The 21,884-nt window shown below is 31.3% G+C and overlaps 1 protein-coding gene across 6 annotated transcripts in view; it reads left to right on the top strand.

The window, feature by feature from the left end:
• fwd (phosphatidylinositol 4-kinase beta fwd) overlaps positions 1-21,884 on the top strand; it is a 351,706-nt gene that overhangs the window by 76,261 nt on the left and 253,561 nt on the right. For 3 of the 6 annotated variants that reach the window (XM_067789776.1, XM_067789777.1, XM_067789778.1), the window contains one exon: positions 6,445-6,555. The exons of 2 other annotated variants lie outside the window; for them this stretch is intronic. The gene's annotated coding sequence lies outside the window, so the exon portion shown is untranslated. Of the gene's footprint in view, positions 1-5,904; positions 6,294-6,444; positions 6,556-21,884 lie in introns of those variants that run through there. One more of the 6 variants, XM_067789779.1, reaches the window with a different exon arrangement.

Here is a 21,884-nt window from a genome sequence, read left to right as displayed (position 1 = left end):
AGGGTGGTATGTATTTTGTTCCAGTCCCATTCCGAGTCTCAGTCAGTCCCAGTCCGTCTCTATTAACCTCAAATGTTAGCTCGCCGAGGCATCTCAAACAAACTGCACATTTTTCATTTGAATTTTTCGTTTTTTCTCAAACTGAGAAATATCATATTCAGATCTTGTACAAATTTCACACTGAAAGTCAATGATGTAATTAGTCAAGTTTTCTACATTAAGGAACTTATTAAATTCAATTTTCCATACAAAATACAAACTCTTAATTATTTCAGTATGTAGTGAGCTTTGTTTGGTGTTTCGAATCAATTTCACCTTAAAAATTTGTAAAAAATAAATATTTTTTTAGGACTGGGAAAAGGAAAAAATAAATATTAACAAATATGAATAAAAACAAATTCCAATAAATCTCTGTGTAAATTTAGACGGGAACGAAATGCAGTGGAAATGCTATTTTCAGGTGCCGTTCAGATTAAAATTTTATCTTAAAGTTTAAAGAAATTTTCTGCTCTTGTTTATTGGGTATTGTAGTTAAATCTTTCGTATGCGGAAGAATAATAAAACAAAACGATGACAACTAACGAACAAATTAATAAATATGGATGAATGGATGAGTGCATTTATCCGTTGGACGTCAAACAATTTTTTAATAAATCATATTTTTTTACCATCCATTCATTCATTGAAACATTGAAAAGGAAAAAATATTTAAATATTTAATGAAAGCCATTCATGGTAAGTTTGAATAAGGAAATTTTTAACAACAATCTACTACATATTTAACGTTGCACTTTAGAGTGTGTTATGGAGAAAAAAAAAATGTTTAAAATAGAATGTAACGCCAAAGTTGCAATGTATTTTGTTGCTTTGTTATTTATGACTTAGCTGTAATTGTGTAAAAACAGAAGAGGAAAAGCATTCAGAAAAATTTATATAAAAACAACAACAAAAGGTAAAAGTGGACCCCTTATGCGTATAAAAATATTAAGCGCATAAATTCTATTGTATGTATATAAACTCTAGAAAAACTGAAGAGGGAATAAAAATAACGTCACAACATAGGGAACAAAAGCACGTTACTATAGAATAAAAGCCAATCTCCAGAAAAAATAATAAATGCATAAGTTGATAAATAATAAAATGTAGCTTCAGATTTTGTCCGGAAATCACATTTGCATGCGGCGAGCAGGAGAAGCGGCTAAAGCATATTACAACAAAAAACGAAAAAACAACAAGAAAAAAACAAAGAACAGCTAAAAAATATAAACAACATCGTGAACGATCCACTGCACCCTCCGTAGACCAACAAAAGCCGAAATGCAACAAAGCAAAGCGTCAAAGTGAGAAGTAAAATATTCAAAATACACAACGATACTACGACGTGATGTGGGTGAGGCAAATGTTAGCTGTGCCGTCAGAGGAACTTTATAGCGACCACGACAACACACGAGAATGCATTTTACAATTTTATTATTACACTCTATAAATTGAATTAAAAATAACTAAAAGCTTATCACAACAAAATTTATAATGCATACAGTGAGTATGTTTTGTATGGATGGCAGCTACATAAATTGCGACATGTCAGTGAGGGGGAGTTACATACATATTCATGTGCATTTGTGAAGAAAATATGCAATCGTCGATATAAGGCATACTTGTAAAGCCCGCATGACATTGTGACAATCGGATGGAAATTGAAAAATTTCTGAACGACGCAAAAGGTTACACGGATGTCTAGACTTTAAATGCAATACTTACGGATATAGTTATTAATGCCATTGAGTTTAAAAAAATGCGTGTGTACCATGAACGTGTGAAGTTCGATGTATAAACATACAGATTTACGTCAAGAAAACGTAAAGTGTTTCATTTAACCTGAGCTCGACCAGGATTTGATTTTAATAGTAAAACGACAATTCATCCCGAGGACTACTCCTCCCACAGACATATTTTATTTTAATTCATTTAAGTTTATTTTTATTTTATTTTTTCTTTGTTTAAACTTGTTTATGTATTTCAAGCAACAATATCCTGCAAAGGAAAAAATCCAACTTAAATCTGAAGACCTCACCACGTGCTTTGTTTTTGTAAACACCTTGTGTATCAGTTATAAAATTCACGCGTTTGCTCATATTTGCTATTATATGTATATCTGGATCTTTATTTCCGGCAAAACAGCAGAGTGTATACATATCTTCGTGCGCTTGCATGCATATTATGTCCAACGCTTACATTCTACATATATCCCTCATACAGCATACCACTTATATAGATTATGCTTGTGATTAGGCTTACTCTTACATTCAGGACTCCCCAATACCGTGAGCAAAGATGTTTACACATCAAATTTATTTTGTGGGCATGAAATTAGTTTTGATTGTTAGACAGTGTTTTAACATATCTTGTCTATATGATACCTAGCCTTTACCCTCAGCAACGTCCGCACGAAAAAAAGGCATACAATTTCGTTGAGTTAAAAAGCTTAAAACTAACTGCTTATCTACGATATAACCAACTATTATTGGTCTAATAACGATTTGAAGAGCTCTGCCCAATAGGAAGGGCGGGTGGGGAAATTATCCAGAAAGATTTAAGAAATAGTCACGAGACGATAAGTAAAACAATCTTGGAATTTTAAGGAGATAGCCTCGAAATGATCCCCAAAACAATCTCGAAATGCTTCCGAAAAGAAATTCTCTATTCTTTTACTTATTCGGAGAAAGTGCCCGAAACTAAACAGTTTCAAATTGATCCTAATTACATTATTTTTTTATTTACGATTGTGTTTTTCTACATTCAGTTCAGAAATAATGCTAGAATAAACCCGAAATGATCCTTAGATCGTCCGGAATTGTTCTCGAAATTTTTCCGAAGGTACACGGTAAAACGATGTAAACTACCTTGGTGTGACCAACTGGCGGCGGTTGGCAGAGAGAAGGACCGACTGGGCGCCTTATTGAACGGCCATAACCGTTTAAACGGTTAAGGTAAGTAAGTGCACGGTTAAAACTTTGAGCCCTAATTTGAAACTTTAATTTACTATATATATGACCAAAACAAATTTGTTTTGAAATTAAGATTATAATGGTCTTCCTGAAAATGAGTGCATAGCACTTGAAACTAGAGAAGTCTTAGCTTTCAGTTAAAGAAAAAAAAAGAAAAATCTAGAAGTTGCTACAAGTTCCTATGTTAAAATTTTCTAAACTTTTTTGATTTTGTTTTAAAATAACTTTATTATTTTCGACTAGTTCAAATAAGTTTTAAATTGAATTCAAATTAAATTAAAAAACACAGTAGTAAATTGAGAGGATTCCAATTTAGTACAAAAAAATTGGGCTTAAACTTTTAATCTGTATCCGCTCGCTGTCTCTTATCTTGTAGCGATGAGGATACTCCCCGAAGGCTTTGGGAAGCTTTGTCGATGTTGATAGTCCTTTGCCAGATATTTATTTATAACCACATTAAATCCCCCCAGTTTTTGAAGCCCTCATTCCGTAACGTACTTGGGGTCACCAGACAATTGGATTAGAGCAGCTATTAATTGAGCGAGTATCAACGTAAAATTCGTCTCGATACTTCAACATCCATAGCCAAGGATCCCCAAATTTGGAATTTCAATGCAGAAATCCAGCGATTGGATGATAAACGAACGAAAAGGGAAGACACGGGCAAGTACTGGTCGCCTCCAAAATCCATGAACGTAAAGCACAACACGAAATTAATTGCCTTGGGTGACAAATTTATATATGCCGGAATTTTGCTTGCCTGTTAATTGCTATACAACCATTTAATGTATTTAGAAAATAATTATCGAATAAATAATATTCGCAAAGCCTGAAACTTACATCGATACTCTCCTGCGCTCCAGAAACAGTTGATACCAGATAAAGGAAAGTTGGCGGCAACATATAACATAATCGGTTTAAATGACTGCTACGGGGTGTTTCCCTTTAACGCCTGAACAGTCATCGGTCAGTCGGTTCCTAAGTTCTATTTCGATACCGATATTGTAAGGGGTATTGCTTATATGTTATTGTTGATGGCACCATGGTATAAAAAAGAAGGTAGTTCCACTCAAAATTTTTTTGACGTATTTGGGGATTTTTGAAGTTTCATAATGCTTGCTGTTTTGCTAGAAGCGTTGCCATACCGTTACTGTTTAAGACGAAATTGTGCTTTTTCGGGATAGAAATTTCCTTTCGGATAAAAACGCAATGGTCATCTGAGACAATAATAATATGCTTTAGCACGATTTATGTGCATACATATGTATTCAGAAAACAGTAAAACATGCAATTTTATTGAAAAATAGTGGATAATGACTCATGTTTTTATGGCAGCTTGACCCCTAGACAGAAAAAATGCACAACCCTGCAGAAATCGTTGGATCATGTGGTCCACTGGAGTACTTACCACTATACTCCACTGTAATGCAGCAATGGACCAACTCATGTTTCTACACGAACATATTGTAAGCCGATCATTGCTCGTTTTTAACGATTGTAATCACTACACGATGTTTATTGGACTGTGGGTACTCCATGGATTACTCTGATGTAATGCGGAGCTGGAGTAAATGGTCCAGTCCTAGGACATCGCAATGTTAATTGGACCATATTTTTTGTATGAATTGTGGTTAATTTTGGAGCACTCGGTTGGTCCATTGCGAGTACTCCATACATGCATATATGGAGTACTCGCGATTTTTGCAGGGGAAAAATCCTGTTGTTCTAGCATGGCCCTATTATCATGCCTGTATAGTGGATATTTCTCAAGGCATATTGAGAAAAAGTGTACCTCCAAAGTCTGCATTGAGTGGTAGGTATTTAATTTGTTACGTTTGTGGGGCGCTACATCTATGGCAATGCTAAAAGAGTACAGAGTTGGTATAGGCTGGGCTTGCCCAAAGGTGGCCCCTGGTACAACGGGCAAAAGAACTCTCATAACTAGTGACTAGTGCAGAGCAACAGGGCAATGTTCCCCCTAAGAAGCGCTACGCTTGAATTATACAATAAATAAAAAATGTGGACTTGGCACCATTCAATTTCATAAAAATTGCGTTAAGTATGCTAAACTCTTTAGAAATTGCGGTGTCGGTTTATAAGCACCTCCTTTGGGCAATCAATTGACAAACGTGTATGTTTTATCAACATGTTCTGAGCAAACGTATGGACAATAAGAAGGCTATATTCCCTTGCTTTGTATACTTCAAGCCACGTATCCACCAAAGCAATTTTCGGGAGCTCGAAAAATTTATTAAAACCCTTTTCTAGGCTGGTATTTCGTATTAAAATATTTCCAACGCATACGGCTCATTTTTTTTTTCTTTTTTATTTAAAATAATTTGAAAGTAATTTCGTCGTATCCGTTAATATGAAATCCATTAAAATTAGAAAAATTCGTAACATTTTTCAATCTGGTAGCTTGTTTTTGGTGAAATTGTCATTGTCCCTGCAAAAGTCCAGTGGCTAATGTCACACTAAATGGAACTACCTCCATTTTTTGTATCATGGCTGGCACTAACAAATGCTGTTATTTTTTTTTTTTTCGTTTCTTTGTGATTTATTTTGATTTTGATCGTAGTGCTATAAGCGCATGCCCAAGCGTTACCTCCAGCGCAATTTATATACGCTTTCAGTCTATTTTAAAAATATAAAAACATTTTAAAAATAAAAACCAAAAATGAGATAAAATGTAAAATATAAAAGATCAGAAAAAAAAATTTTACGAAATTGTTTTTCATGCCATTGTTGCATGCAACTTAAACGTGGTTTTCTTATGTCCAACTGTATATGCTTACGTATATACATATAAAAATATAAATACTTACATATGTCTTTTTGTTTTTGTTTTTTACATGCATAAATAATTGCTTGGTTGCTTTTAAAGACTGCCTTGCGTCTCACCTCCTTGTCGGGTTTGGTTTACGGCTAGCGTGTGATTGTTTTAGCAGTCGTTCATTTAATCAGGTGTTTGTAATTTATTTATTTGCTGTTATTGTTTTGCTATTTTTCGCAAATCGAAAGAAAAATTCCTTTCACTGAGCGCATTCGTTGAGGTTTGATTGATTTCCATAACTTAAATTTTTCATGGGATTGAATAATGATTTGTTGGACAAGCATTGTGTGGGATAGCTTGAAACGGGTTAAAAAATATATATATATATATATTTATTTAGTACTTTTCCGTAACTGCACGAATTGCTTTCTATTTCGTTTGGTAAACAACGCGCAAAGTACTTTGTTACAAACAAGTTCAGAAGTGAAGACACTGACAAGTAAAAGAAAAATGTAAATATATGCCGGCGAAAAAAATTGGTTAACAAAATTCAATTAAAACACATATATAAATACATCACCTGTCTATTTTGTTTGTACATAACTTATAATTTTGTGTTAACTAACAATTAATTATATTTTCTCTTCTTAATTTTCGTTTCAGGTTAGTCGACCTTGAATCTTGTATATATTTGTTAACGATCAATTACGTTTAAGCACGATCGAGTTTGTTGCCATGATAAGCAAGTAATTTAAATACAATTGTTAATCTAAGGTAAATACACCAGCGCAGTTGTTGTTCAGTATTTAGACAATGTTTTCCATGCTCATTTTTACCTTCATATTTTCACTCAGCTTTTTAATGTTTATGGTTGTGTTAAGCCAAGATTTTGGTTAGCGTGTTTTAAAATTATTTGAATACATATGAATGAAAAAAATTGAAATTTGATCCGATTTTTAAGATTTGAAAATAAAAGAATTATTATAAGAAATCATAATGTAAAAAAAAAACGAAAAACTATTATGAAAAAAAAATAAATAAATAAAAATTTAAACAAAAAGTTATGAATAAAATCTGTTATGAAATGGAAGTATAGCAACTTTTTATGCTTGTATAGAGAAAAACTAAAAACAAAATATAAAAAAAACTATTAACTTATATTAATTAAGTCATAAATGATCATTAGAAGTCAAAGGAATTATAAAAACTATAAAAAAATGATATTAACTATCAGACCCAAACACCTTGTTTTGCCTTAACTTTGGTCTATCTGTATAACTTTTAAGAAGTTTTTAGCTCTTATCTCCATCCCCCTCTCTCTCCCCCTTTTCTCTATCCTTTTATTCACACCTTTCCCTGAGTTTCTTTCTGCCTCTCCATCTTTTCCAATCCTTTTCTCTGTAGCTTCCTCTCCTTCTCCCAGCCCCGCTCTCCATATATTTTTACTTCTCTATCTTCGTCTAACTCTAACTACTTCTCAGTCTCTTTCTCTTTCCCTCGTCTTACTTCTCTCTATTTTTTTTGAAAGACCCAGTCCCAGAGGGTTGTAAGCATTTGAATGCGGTTTCGTAAAAAAAGGAGTTTAACAACAAATGCTATAACACGAGAATTTTATATATACGATAATTAAACTATATTTTTCTATTATTATTATTTTTATTTGTTTTTGATTGTTTTATGTTATAATTAAAAAAAAATTTTTAAAATTTTTTTTAAATTTTTTTTACTCTTTACAAAAGTAACTTAGAAAATATGCAAGTTAATAAATAAATATAAAAACACTGGCTAAGAAAAGAAATATAAAAAACAAAATCTTATTACAAAAAAAAAAAAAATTTAAAATTAATAAATAACAAATTATAATGCATAAAAAATTAAAATAAAAATTTGCGAAAAAGTGGGAAAAACAAATTAGAAACCATATTAACAGCCACCTTCTTATGCAACCACCTCCACCTGGGAAGTAGACTTTGGACCGATTTATTCGAACAAATCATATTTATAGTTCGCGAAGGATAAAGAGGTATATGGTAAGAACGAAAACGAAGCGGAGAGTGGAAGAAAAGCGAAAAGAAGATATTAGGGAGAGCAAATTTTAGGCAGAGAGAGCAGTGATGGTGGCAACGCTATCAAGATGAAGAGTAGGAAATATGAAAAGGAGATAGAGAGTAAACGTTAGTTGCTGCTTCCAATATTAGATTTATCATAAGTACACTTATACTCCATCCAAATTTTCTTAAAGAATGAGATTATCAAACATTATTTGGTGTACTACGTATGAAAAGATATATCTAGCTATGAACTCCCTCAGTATAGAAATTTAAAACCTGACTTTAGATAATTTTTTTCTACGAATGGTAACGTATCAAAAAGTTTTTTTTATTTCAACCTCTTTGTGAACCCATTCGCGGGCTCATGCCCAAAGAGGATGCAACAATTGCATATTAAGGCACTTTGATCCCAACTCATGCGCATATTTTTATGACGGGAATAAATGTTAATAAGCACTTTGCAAACATTAAAAAAGAATAAGTACCAACAAAATAAGAAAATGTTACATTGTAGCTATATGTTTTTTTTTTAGTTTCCATGCTCAATTGAAGGTCTATTTAACTGTCTGTATATCTTATGACTATGTAGTATGCTGCAGCAGGGCAAAGCTGAAACCATGAATTTTCACAGATGTAAGTGAGTGTGTGATGTTTGGTGTAGCTGCATCATCTTCAATATGCTGCTCGCTACGCATCAGAACGTCGGTTTGACAGATAAATACAAATATTTTACAAAGACTGGGTTGCATCAACATGACATTCAACTTTAAGGCGATTTGTTCAACGTCAACATCGAAACATATAATGGGCACGACGCAGATAAAAGGCGCGCATAGCTCAAGCAACATTAACACCAAGCAAAAAAAAAAATATTTAGAAAGAAAAAATTCCAAAAAAGGCAATGTTTTTTATGTAAAATTAATGGGCAACAGCTTCCATATTGAAAGTTTGCTGCAACAAAATTGACATTCAACAAATGAATGCCTTAGATGAAAAGCAGCGGCGGCGTGGTTGATGTCCTATGGCTGTAGTAATGAAAAATGTTGGGGCGTGGTCTTGTGTAATTTACTACTCACTCACTTTCCATTTAGTTATTAAATTTTCAAATATGTAGGGCTTTATGTATAAACAAGTAGGCATTAGCTATTTGTATGATTAATTAAAGTTTTTCGACCTTAAGGTTATTTTAAACAAATGATGTTGATTGACATTTAGTGACCAATGTTGTATGCATCGAATGGTCACAAACATGCAATAATGACAGGAATTTATGTAGGAATGCGGACAGCTGACACATTCGTCAATGCTATGCTTGCAAGTAAAGTGTTGTCACGTAAAGTTTTGAGTCGCTCTGCCTATTAATTGATTTGGTATCAATTAACTGTCCATAAATAATCTAGACAAAACATCAATAATCTACACCAGACCAGCACTCTTTCTCTTACCATTGTGCGATTTATTTGTAATAAAACTTTTGAAAAGTATTAATAAATTCCATAAAGTAAAAATAAAAATATACAAAATGTAAAAAATTAATTTAAAATGAAAAATAACGTTAAAATGAAAAAATGAGAAATAAAATTGAAAAAATAACAAAATTAAAAAGCAAAAACAAACTTTGCATGAATTAAGCGGGGGTTGCCATTATTGCTTTAAATGTATGAAAACATTTATTTGAAGCAATTTTTATTTATTATTAAATAAAAACTAATATATTACTTATGTTTTGCAGGCTTTAGGTCGATAGCCGTGATTAAAACACTTTTTTTTTATTTTGTTTCCAATATATTTCGGTTACACTTTAGTAACCATCTGCAAGGAAATAAATTTTGTATTAATTACATTTGCACGTCCGTACACCGTCACGTGGAGTTTTGCACAAACAACAGGTTGCTAACAACAACAATAAAACAAATTTGATTAGCACTAAAAATATAAAAAACCGAAAATACTACAAAAAAACATAAAAAACCGTAAATATTAAAAAATAAAAATAAAACACCAAAAACAAAAAACCTATAAAATAAAAGAAAACGAAGGAATTTAATAAATAAAAAAAATTTAAGAATTAAGACGACGAAGAAAAATAAAAATAAAATATACAAACGGTAAAATTACTTAAATTGTAATAAAATTTTCTGAAATTAGTAACAAAAAATACAATAAAATTAAAAAAGTAAAAATAAAATAAAATACAAATTTTTATAAAGAAATAATAGATATAAAAAATAAAAAAATTTTAAAAAATTATATAAAATTAAAACGAGACAGCAAAGAAGCACTGCTGCAAGAAGAAGCAAACAAAAATCTAGAAAAAAAAACCGAAAAAAAAAATAATAAATAAAAAAATTTTAAATATGAAAATCTATTGAAGAACCAATAAACAAATCGAACAAAAAAATTACAAAAAGGAAAAAAAGCTAAGCAAACGAAAAACGTAAATAAGAAGCAAAGAGTAAAAACGAAAACGGAGAAAAAATTAAAAAAGGGAACAAAGACAAAACAGTAAATAAAATAAAAGAGACAAACTTGGAAGCATAAATGTTAAAATAAAAAACGGCAGATTTAAAATACTTTAAATATAAAATATAAAGATAAAAGAAAAATAATATGGAAACATAACGAGCATAAAATGTGCGAAAAGGAAAAAAAACAAAGCAAAACAAAGAATATATAAAAAGAGAATTAAAATAAAGGAAAAACTTAAACAATTTCTGAAAAAGTAGAGAAAATAAAGTAAATCAAATAAAAGATATGAGCTGAACCGATGAGAAACATTTAAAGCCTTAAGAAGATTACAAATAAAAATTAAATTTCAAACAACACACACTTGAAAAAATGAAGCATTTTAAAAATTGTAGTTCCAGCCAAACAAAAAAAAAAAATTAAAATGGAATAAAACAAAAAACGAAAAAAAATATGTAAAATAAAAAATAAACAGAAAAAAGAAGAAAATAAAAAGTAAGTAAAAGAAATTAATGAAAATAATTTAAAGGTAAAAAATAAAAAAAATAAAAAAAAAAATTAAATAAAAAAATTAATAAAAAATATACCAAATTTACAGAAATAAAAACATGAATAAAAGAAAAAAATTAGAAAAGGAAAAAATATAAAATAAAAATTAAGAAAAAACAAAAGAAAATATTAGAGCGTACGATTTCTCGAACTTGCTCGATAAGAGATTTCTCGCCAGTCTCGCTTTCTCGCGAGATTCTCGAATTACTCGTAAGGCTCGCGACCTTCTCGACTTTCAATTCACGCGAGATTCTCGAATTTCGAAATACTTGTAATACTCGCGAGCTTCTCGGCATTCAATTTAATCGATTCATTGGCTTTTTTATATAGAGCTTACGATTTCTTCTGGAGCGCAAGCGAAAATTTCCACAAAATCACAACTAAAAGCACCGAAATGTATAGAACACTGCCAATGCAGCGTCTGAATTCAAAGTCGAGAAGCTCGCGAGTATTGCGAGTATTTCGAGATTCGAGAATCTCGCGAGAAGCCGTGTTCTCGATGTCTCGTTAAAAAAATAAAATATTGTGATCAAAATTATATGTATAATAAATATGTGGCGGCCACCGTGGTGTGATGGTAGCGTGCTCCGCCTACCACACCGTATGCCCTGGGTTCGCACCCCGGGCAAAGCAACATCAAAATTTTAGAAATAAGGTTTTTAAATTAGAAGAAGATTTTTCTAAGCGGGGTCGCTCCTCGGCAGTGTTTGGCAAGCGCTCCGGGTGTATTTCTGCCATGAAAAGCTCTCAGTGAAAACTCATCTGCCTTGTAGATGCCGTTCGGAGTCGGCATAAAACATGTAGGTTCCGTCCGGCCAATTTGTAGGGAAAATCAAGGGGAGCACGACGCAAATTGGAAGAGAAGCTCGGCCTTAGATCTCTTCGGAGGTTATCGCGCCTTACATTTATTTATTTTAATAAATATGTTTTGAGTTAAATGTCATTGAAAAGCAATATAATAAAAAAAAAATTCACAAGTAAAAAAAACCAAGTGTATAAATACTGCCCATACAGCAATTAAGTTTATGTCGAGATGCTCGCGAGTTTTACGAGTACTTGAGAAACGAAAATCTCGCGTGAATTCGAGTTCTCGATTTCTCGATTTCTCGGGTCTCGGAAATCTCACTTGTGTTCGAGAAGAAATCGTAAGCTCTAGAAAAAAAAAAATCGAAAGGAAACAAAATGTTAATATTTGTTTCAAATCAAGTGCGAAAGATACTTGTCTGTTATTGTTGTTCTTAACAAAGTGCATAAATATTTGTGTATACAATACTCGTAATTCCACTACCCCAGCAGCAATTTTCAACATGCACCACAAAATTGTCAACTTTCTTTTAGCTATAAAAAATGACAGAAAACAGTAACAAAAAATTTCTGCACTTCAAGCCAAATTAATGAATGCCCCTCCCATGCTGCAGGTATGCAAAGTGGCTTTGTGTTTTTGCACTATTTTTTATTATGATAAAGTACGCATATTGCAAATAAAGTATTTTAATTACGAAAAGAATGTTGGAATGCTTTGAGTGATTTGCTAAATGCATTTCTTAATTGAGTCGCATAAAAAGTTGAATTCAGTAAAAACCCAATAGCTGGCATATTTTAAAACTGTTGGCTGAGTGATTAATTTAATTAAAAAGAAGAAAACAAAAATCAAGAGCATATGCCTAGCAGATATTCCTGTTTTTGCAATGCATCATTTACAGATATAATATGTTGTATATGGTACAAGTTTCTTTATTCACTTTCATATGAATAATGAAGTTTACTATCGGATTTAGCGTAGGCCACCAATATGTCATGTATGTTTATATGTATGTATATTGAGCGTTTATTGCAGCTCTTACTTTAAACTAGATATAGTTTATCGCGAGTGGTCGGATATATGTGCGCTAATCTAGTTTAGTGCGCTTTTGCCTAAGTAGGTTACTAAAAACAGTCGCAGACAATTCATCTGATCATAACATATATTTTCGCCTCACTGACGTCATACAGTCTAAATATAAACATGTTTATATACATTTGTTTATATATAGAGCATTCCAGTAAAAATATATTTGAAATAGGATCATCTGTATTTAATTACCGAGACATGCTAACCGACTTCAAAATAAAAACACTTAACCGCCATCAGCTTCTTCCACAAACATTTGTTACGAAGCCCAAATAGCTCCTGCTCATTCCTTGGAATCCACTAAGCCTGTACTCGGAATTTCAAAATTTCACGTTATATTAGCAAACATGAGAAAAATGATTACGATTTATTCCGTATCAACCATGGAATGCTCCATATTCTAAAAATAGTTACCGACGCCGCATTTGCGAAAACTTAATACTACGCTAATTGGTTAAATTGCCTGGAATGGTGGAAGGTTGTTGTAATGCGATAAAAAATAAAAATATGAAGAGTGCATGGGCATGGCGAAAATAGTAGGATTTTGAGGTCATAACATATTACATACATATATTTGCAAAAAAATTATGCATTTTTACAGACCTTGATTGTATTGGCAAACAAACAATGGCAAATACAGATAAAATATTTTAATTTTGCCCATAAATATTTGCATAATAATGGCATATGGAATTTGCTGCAACAATAGAGATATTGCTTAAACACCACATATTGTTTGTTACCCAACAGTAAAACCTGCTGTATAAAAATAAATTATTCAGGGGTTGATGGTATACGACAATATATTAGTACTTTCGTTGCTCCTTTTTTAAATCAAGTTGGTGTTGTTATCTTTATATATTGGATAGAGGAAGCCTAGTATCCTATTGTCTCGTAAGATCCTCATTTTTTCCACCAAAATGTAAGAACAAGGGTATATGAACGACTTAAATGGTCAACAGAATACTAGAAAGAGATATCGAGTTTCTCAAAACCTTAATAATGGCATACCCAATTAAAAAATATGATGTCTAACTACAAAACAAAACCTTTCAGTATAAGCTCCACACTTAGGAACGAACAGTAACAACTTTATTTTTTCTTTGGGGACCGACCCAGTCTAATATGTAATATATATTTTTCCTAGCATAAATTATTTGTGCGTGTCATTTAAGAAATATGTGACGTTGTTGTGAAAATTGCAAATATTTTGAATTGTATATCTACATTAAAATATGCACATTCAGCTGTCAGAGTGTTAAATATTTAATGTGGCGAAAGTGACAAAAACATTTACATAAATATAGATAACATTCCTTAATATGCAAATATTATCTATTGTCTTATAATTACAATAATAATATAAGGCAACAATTTATTTATTAGCAATTTGTGATAATCGAGGTTGTGGTGAACTCAATATTTGATACAAACAGTACAGCTGAACATGAATTTAAAGAATTTGTGGAAACATTGAAACAACGTGACATTTGGACGCACAAGCTGATAGCTGTTTTGATTATACTTTGCAAATCTCTTCGAAGCCTTTTCTCACAGTATTGGGATTTGAACCCGCACTCCTGCACAAACTAGAATACGAAGTATGCACTGTCCAAAGAATAAACTATGCAAAGAAGGCAATTTGGAAAATTTGCAGAACAACAGAGGCATAGATTAGCTGAATTTGTTTCTAGCAGTTCAATCACCACAGGCGTGCGGGTCTGAATCCCGTGAGAAAGTGCTTTGAAGAGATTTGCAAAGTATAATCGAAACAGCTGTCGCCTTGTTACTAAATAAAAAAAATTGCTTTTAAAAAAGTGTTTTCGTACATTAAAAGCAATAAAGGGTACTCCCCGCTTAGTAATACAAAAAGCATTGCCGCATTTCGTGGCTAATTTTAAATTTATTTTTTTGTTCTTGCTCCGTATGGTCTGCAAAAAAAAATATATATAAAACATTTGAAAATTTTTGCACTGAATTTTCCGGCGAATAAAAAAGCACGTTAAGGCCTTGAGTCTGACTTAAAAGAATTGAAAAGATAAATAAAGCGAATTATAAAAAATTTAAGAAACAAATTAAGATGAGATTAAAAGAGTTAAAAAAGGGAAAAAAAAAAAGAATTGAAAGACGAAACCGAGTTAAAACAATTAAAAAAGAGTTTAACAGCCTTAAAATACTATAAAAAGATAAAAAAAAGAGAAACTATAAAATAAATTACAATAATAATAATTAAAGAGAATTAACAAAATAAATACTTTTAAAAATGTTCGTCCGGTTTTTTCTATTCGTCCGAATGATTTGTTGTTAAAATAAGTCGCTTCAAATTCTTAACAATAACGTAATAAAACAAACAAAGATCACAAAAAGAAAGAAACAAGAAGAGAAATAAAATTGAAATAAATCTCCGAACGAATAAGAAAAAAACGTATTTTTCCGGAATCTTTTTACTGTAAAAATTTCCGGACGAATAGGGGCAGCGTAAAAAGTATGAAAATTAATTAAAAAACAATATAAAACATGACTTAAAAACGTTTAAAAATAATTAAAAAAGAAATAAACAAAATAATTTACAAAAAATGAAAGTGAAATTAACAAAAGATAAAAAGAATGAAAAATTTAAAACAATTAAACTAGTAAAAATAAAATGAAAACGGAATAAATAAAAATTGTAAAATTGAAGGGAATCGAAAACAATAGTATTAAAAAAAAAATAGAATTTATATAAAAAACCAAAATAAATAAATTAAAAGAATGATAAAAATTAATTAGAAGGGAATGAAAGATAGATAAATAATAAAAAAATACTAGAAGTAAATAAAAACGACGGAGAAAAATAAAATAAAATAAATAACATTAAAGCATACAAAATTTTAAGAAATTGAGTTAAAAAATGAAAACAAAAATAATGAAAACACAATTTTATAAAATTTACAAATAAAAAAAAATAGATTGTATTTAAAAAAAAGTACATAGAAAAATGGAAGTTAAAAACAAAATAATAATAATAAAAAAGACGTCCTTTCGGCCGGAAATTGTTCTGCAGTTTTCAGGTCAATCCTTCACCTCCGTTGTTAGTATTCTGTATTTCAGACGATTGAAGTTTGTTGCAGACGTTTAGCGAACATTTTTAAAATTTTTGAAATCTGCCCATTTTACTGGGAACTTCGGAGATCGAACATTTTCAAAATGTTATGGTTTGGTTTTAAAACAAAATTGCCCCTTAGATGAGTAAGAAGTTTTAATTTAGTCAAACAGCTGTCGCCTTGTCCGTCCTGATGTCACGTTGTTTAAAATTTTCCCAAATTATTAAATAAAGTCAAATATAATTTACCAGATTTCTAGTTTTTAATTAAATTCTTCCGTTTTATTTTAAGTGTATTTTTCCAATTATTTAATCTATTCTTGCCATCTCTCAAATGGCGTTGATTGCATGACATTTTTCAGAGTGTTATATTTATTTCTGTTGCTGTTGTTCTATTATCATTGTATGTTGTCCACTTATAAATGTACTTAAGTGCTTATTTGTAACTGTTGCTCGAAAATTATGCTATACACAAAAGAACTAACACAGCAAATGGATATACAAACACATAACAAACCAAAAAAAAAAGTATAAAAAAAAAACAAACAAAAAGTTTACGAAAGCTTTGTACAAATTCCATGGCTATTGTTGGCGGAAACATTAAATTACAGTTTAATTAAAATAACTATTGTAGAAGCTTCAAGTAGCATATCAAATACAGGAAAAATGCTGTTATTGCTGCATTTTTGATTTATTTTATTTTTTATTTTTTTGTTTGTTATTTTTTATCGTATTTACACATGTAGTATCTACTTATTAATTATGCTTTTTGTTCTGCATTTGGGAGTTGCAACAAATACTTCCGTTCTGCTTTCTAAATATGCGATAAGGTTTTGTCAAGCAATTGCATGTTATTACTTTATTTTTTTTTTTTTTCATATATTAAACAACATTTGGAAAAGCTTTAAATTTACCGGTAATGCTGTTAAATATGCTGGGAGATACCAATAATATGGCAAAGGAGAAAGCACGAACTAAATTTAAGTAAACAATTATTGATGAGAGCGTATGCTTTAAAGATTTTTTACGTTGCTTTAAAGAATTTTTTTGGAATTCAGTATATTGTTAGTGAGCTTTTAGAAATTGTGCCATTTTTTCTAATATAATCACAAGTAGCCCACCGCCAACTGGTGGTAAGCGTCTGATACTTCAAACAAACATGAAATGTGCTTCAGAAAAAAACTATTATTATTATTATTATCTACTTATTGTTTACTACTTTATTTAATCTCTTCACAGATGATTGTTAACTAACATTATACAGAAAAAACCAATTTCTAGATATCTTTTACGTAGTTAAACTGGTTACGTATAGGTTATACAGTGCGGCGCATAAACATAAACTCAAATATATTATTAACTTTTGCTATGTAGAGATGTTTACATTTTTTTTTTGCAAGCTACTGTGTATAAATAGTATTTCCGTTATTGGGAAAAATGACCTCACTGGATGCCTTTACCCAGTAGAAATTGTCCGTTTAATTTAACAAAAATGAGGAGTGAGAACGCATTTCTGCTGAGAATAATTATAAACTCTATACTTAATTGAACTCTGTAACTGTAAATTTTGTTTTAGTAGGATCTTTCACTGAATGGTGGTTATTACCATTTCTCTTTAAGAATTAAGGGCCAGTATGAGTCGTGCAGTGCTCTTATTATAACGCTTTCCTTGCTTGGTTTATCGAAGGGCGCCATGCCACGTGGAAAACAGTTGATGGTAATTGGAATTCAAAGATTATTAGACTTACGAAAATGCGGAAAAAAGACAAATCGCTTTCGAAATAAACAGGTCACAAGGTGTTGTTAAACATTTTTTGAAGCTTGGTCGTGAAAACTATGCCAAGAAAAAACGCTCAGGCCGTCCTAAAAAAATTTCTTTCACCACAAAACGGACAGCCCTTCGGGAAATGTCTGTCACTGGAGAATCGTCATCCAAAGTTATAAGTCGACTGAACCTAAACTGTCATCCTAATACCCTGAAAAAATGGGCAGCGTCTTTAGAAAATCTACAATGCAAAAAATGCATTTCAAAACCGGCTTTAAGACAAAAGCACATTGAGGAAAGGCTTAAATTTGCGGAAGAGCACATACAAAATGGAACAATCTGGTCACACGTTATATTCAGTGATGAAAAAAGTCCAATTTCGATGGTCCAGATGGCTATCGCTACTACTGGCATGATTTACGCAACGAAGTTCGAATAATGTCTAAACGTTCACAGGGAGGAGGATCTGTAATGGTTTGGGCAGCTTTTAAAAGTGAACTTAAGTCCAAAATTGCATTTGTCAATTGTAAGAAAGTGAGTAAAAAACTATTAATTGTCGATCCATCTGCTATCTCAAATGCGTTATCAAAGTCAATGCAAATAACAACAAACTTATCTTAAATTCCACATCAAACAATCATCAAAATCTAATCTCAAAGTGTGAATTTTTTTTTGAATACTGACGTTAAAAAGGTCTTTCTAAATAAGATATTTGCGCTAGTCAAATCTAAATAATTTGATAACGATGACAACAAAACACTTCATATATGTATATAAAGTATGTGTGGCGCTAATAAGCTTTACATAATACCGAAATTTTGTTTATTTATATAATTACATACGCTAGTACTTATTTTACTTTTACTACTACTTCTTTTTATGAACCAAAATCATAACACTCAAATGAACTACCATTTCAAGTGCATACAAACAAAGTACTTTAGTTTTTGTTTCTTTTCAAGTAAATTTTTTATTACGCAGATTGTAGATTTTTGTTTCAAGTGCAACCAAATAGATAGTGTCATCATAAATTAGCACATAATGAGTCTTATTTTTATAAGCTTTTATTTAGTTTAACTTGGCTGTTGTTTGTAATCAAATCTTGCAAATTAAATTTGATACACTTCCCGGTGTCCGATTGAGCTAAAATTTTGCACGAATGTATAACTCCGATGACAATGTAATATTACTTTGCAAGAATTCGATAAATTAATCGATAACAGAGTTATCGGTAAAGATTTGTGTTCACCTTGGCATAAAAGCCTAAGTCCTCCAGAACGCAGGTAACTTCGCTTTGTTTGTGTATACAACGAACGTAGAAGTTAGGCTGTTATCGCTAAATATTGCATACTTTTCTGCGCACTTGATTTTGTTTTACAGATTTTTTTTGTTTTATTTTAAAACAGAGCAGAGATCTGCAATCGGTAGTTGTAAACTGAACGCGACATAGGCAAAGTCACAATAAAATATGATTTTAAGTTAGTTAACACTCGAATCGAAGAACTTAACTGTTCAAAGTTGACTTCGAAGAAACCTTGTTATGTGGATGCATTGAAAGAAATGGATAGGATGAGAAGCGTTACAAATAACTAAGTAAAGATTACATAACTAATTTAAACAATATTTTACCCTACTGAAAATAAAAAAAAAATTGATATTTAAAATAAATTTAAGAAAAAAGCTTTTTCTAAGAACAAGCTTTTATTACTTGTTAATAAAATTAACTAAAAAGTAAAAAATAAATTGACTGTAAAGAAATATAACACTTTATAAGTTCATTATAACCTTTAACGATAATTAGGCTTCTTCGTCTGCGGAAAAAAAATTCCATATTGTACATAATTATATATTTTTAACATTAAAACTTTACACCTAAATTATTAAATCTTACAGTTTATATCACATTCCTAATTGTTCTAATAAAAGCGTGTTACATTGTGATAGCAAGAAAAGGAGCTCCTAAATCTTCTTAATTATACCATCAAAATTTAATACTGTTTTCACACAGAAACTTAATGATCTCATTTCACCTGCTAATGAAATCGTAAATTTTTTGCTTTCACACAGAAGTAACTGCTCGATTAGTATGAAGGATGAGACAGACAATCATGGCGGAACGATACAAGGTGGGAGCATGTTGACTTACCTACAAACAAAAAAAATTCCATGTACTTGTAAATTTGATGGACAAATGTCAAAATCGTACTGCGCCGGTAGTTGATGTATCAAATCAAATAAAAAAGGTTATAATCAGCTGTTCGATGCGGCCACCTTTTATCGTTTCGCCATGCAGACAATGACATTTGCTTTGAAAACTAAGAAACGGAAACGGAAGCGTAACGCTGCCAACAGAGTTGCATTGTGCTTTTGACTTCATTAGGCATTCTATTAGCTACTAATGAAATAATAATGGATTCGAATTTTGTAGGGAAGATTGAGCTCAATAAGCGTCTTAATGTAGAAAATTGCCTTTATTATTCAATAAGCCGTCTGTGTGAAATTAGTATAACACGCTTTTTATTAGAACAATTAGGACTGTGATATAAACTGTAAGATTTAATAATTTAGGGGTAAAGTTGTAATGTTAAAAATATATAATTATGCACAATATGGGATTTTATTGTCGCAGCTTATTTTTAAAAAAGTTTTTTATACCTTTCATGAACATGAAATGGTATATTAACTTTGGTCCGATGTTTGTAACGTTGAGAAATATAGAAGACAGACTCACTATTAAGTATACCGAATTGATCATTGTTTATACGCAAACTAGTCCCTCAAATTTTGAGATATCTCAATGAAATTTGGCCCAAGGATGTATTTTTGTATTATATTATACATTTGTCGGATCCGGTAGGATCGGACCACTATAGCATATATCTCCCATACAATCGATCGTTCAGATAAGACGATTTTGGTCATTCCTGCCGCAATTTAGAAAGTATGAACGTGAGACTTGGTGATATATATTCTAATATATCATAGAAGATTTCCTGTAAATATCATTTCGATCGGAGCTATATATAATATATATCCCATACAACCGATCGTTCAGATAAGGGGTTTTTTGCCATTTTTTATTTTATATTTATCTTAAAAATCGTTCAGGTATGTACATCTATATATTTCTTATCTTATACGTCCGATTATTTGGAGATTACGAACGGGATAATATTATTGTTCAGCCCCATTCATGAAAGTAGGTATGAAGTCTTCGGCATAGCCGAAGACAGTCCCGTCCTTACTTATTTTTCTTTAATTTTTTTATATGTGACCCGGCCTATGAAAAGGCGGCTTATGACTCAAAAAAGAAATTGCGAGAAACAGCTGTTAGAGATAAATAATCAATTCCTTCAGTTTCTTAGTAGTTTTTCTTTTGCATTATGAACGGTCATGTCCAAAAGGCAAAGCACAAACCAGTTTCTGACCGATATTTTGGCTACATTGCCATCGAGAACAATGCTATCAAAAAAATGTGTGGATGCTTACCCAGCCACCAAAGTGGCATCGAAGGAACCAAAGGCTTCAGCGTCTTTAATTTTTGCTCTTCTTTCTCTATATTTTTAGTACACTTCTAAGCAAGTTAGGACTTTCTAGTTTTCACCACGTGAAAGAGCGTCTAAAAAACTACCGAAACCAGGAAAAAAGTGGAACAATTTTTTTTGAGTCATAAGCCACCTTTTCATAGACCGGGTCACATATATTGCTTTGGTACTACTGTTGTGGTCATGTGCATGGGATAACATTATGGCTTAGATTAAAAAAATTATGAGACAAAGTATATTAGAGGAAGTTTTTTCAAAAGAATAATATTACAAGAACCTGCCCATGATTCTATTTCAAGGAAAGCAATGTCGGCTGCTGCTATAGTAACTTAGCAAACGTTTGAAAACTGCCCTACTTATATAAGAATTTCTTTGTAAAGCGCTCTACCTCGAATTTTTTTTCAATACTTTTAGTTCCACTGAATAATGGCCTACCCAAGAGTATTTTTTGAAACAAATTCTGTGCTGTAGAGTTTGGCAATCAAATTTGAATATGTCGTTTGTTTTTGCTAACATCAAAAAAGAACTTACAACTCGACTCTATCGGAGCTGGACCATGTGTATTACAGGAATTATTCTTAACTTATTATGGTAAACAAATATTTTCCATTTTTTTCTTTGTTTTTGAAAATTTGCACCTGTTTTTCTCATTGAGGCTCGCTCTAACTCAGTCGTGCAAAACGCCAGCAAAGGTTTGAATACAAACGCATTTTTTTTGTAGTAGTATGTGTTAACATGGAGAATGTTCGAGCAT

Source organism: Eurosta solidaginis, chromosome 5, assembly GCF_040869045.1.
Source record: "Eurosta solidaginis isolate ZX-2024a chromosome 5, ASM4086904v1, whole genome shotgun sequence".
Taxonomy (NCBI): Eukaryota; Metazoa; Arthropoda; class Insecta; order Diptera; family Tephritidae; genus Eurosta; species Eurosta solidaginis.
This window is presented reverse-complemented; position numbering and strand designations above follow the sequence as displayed.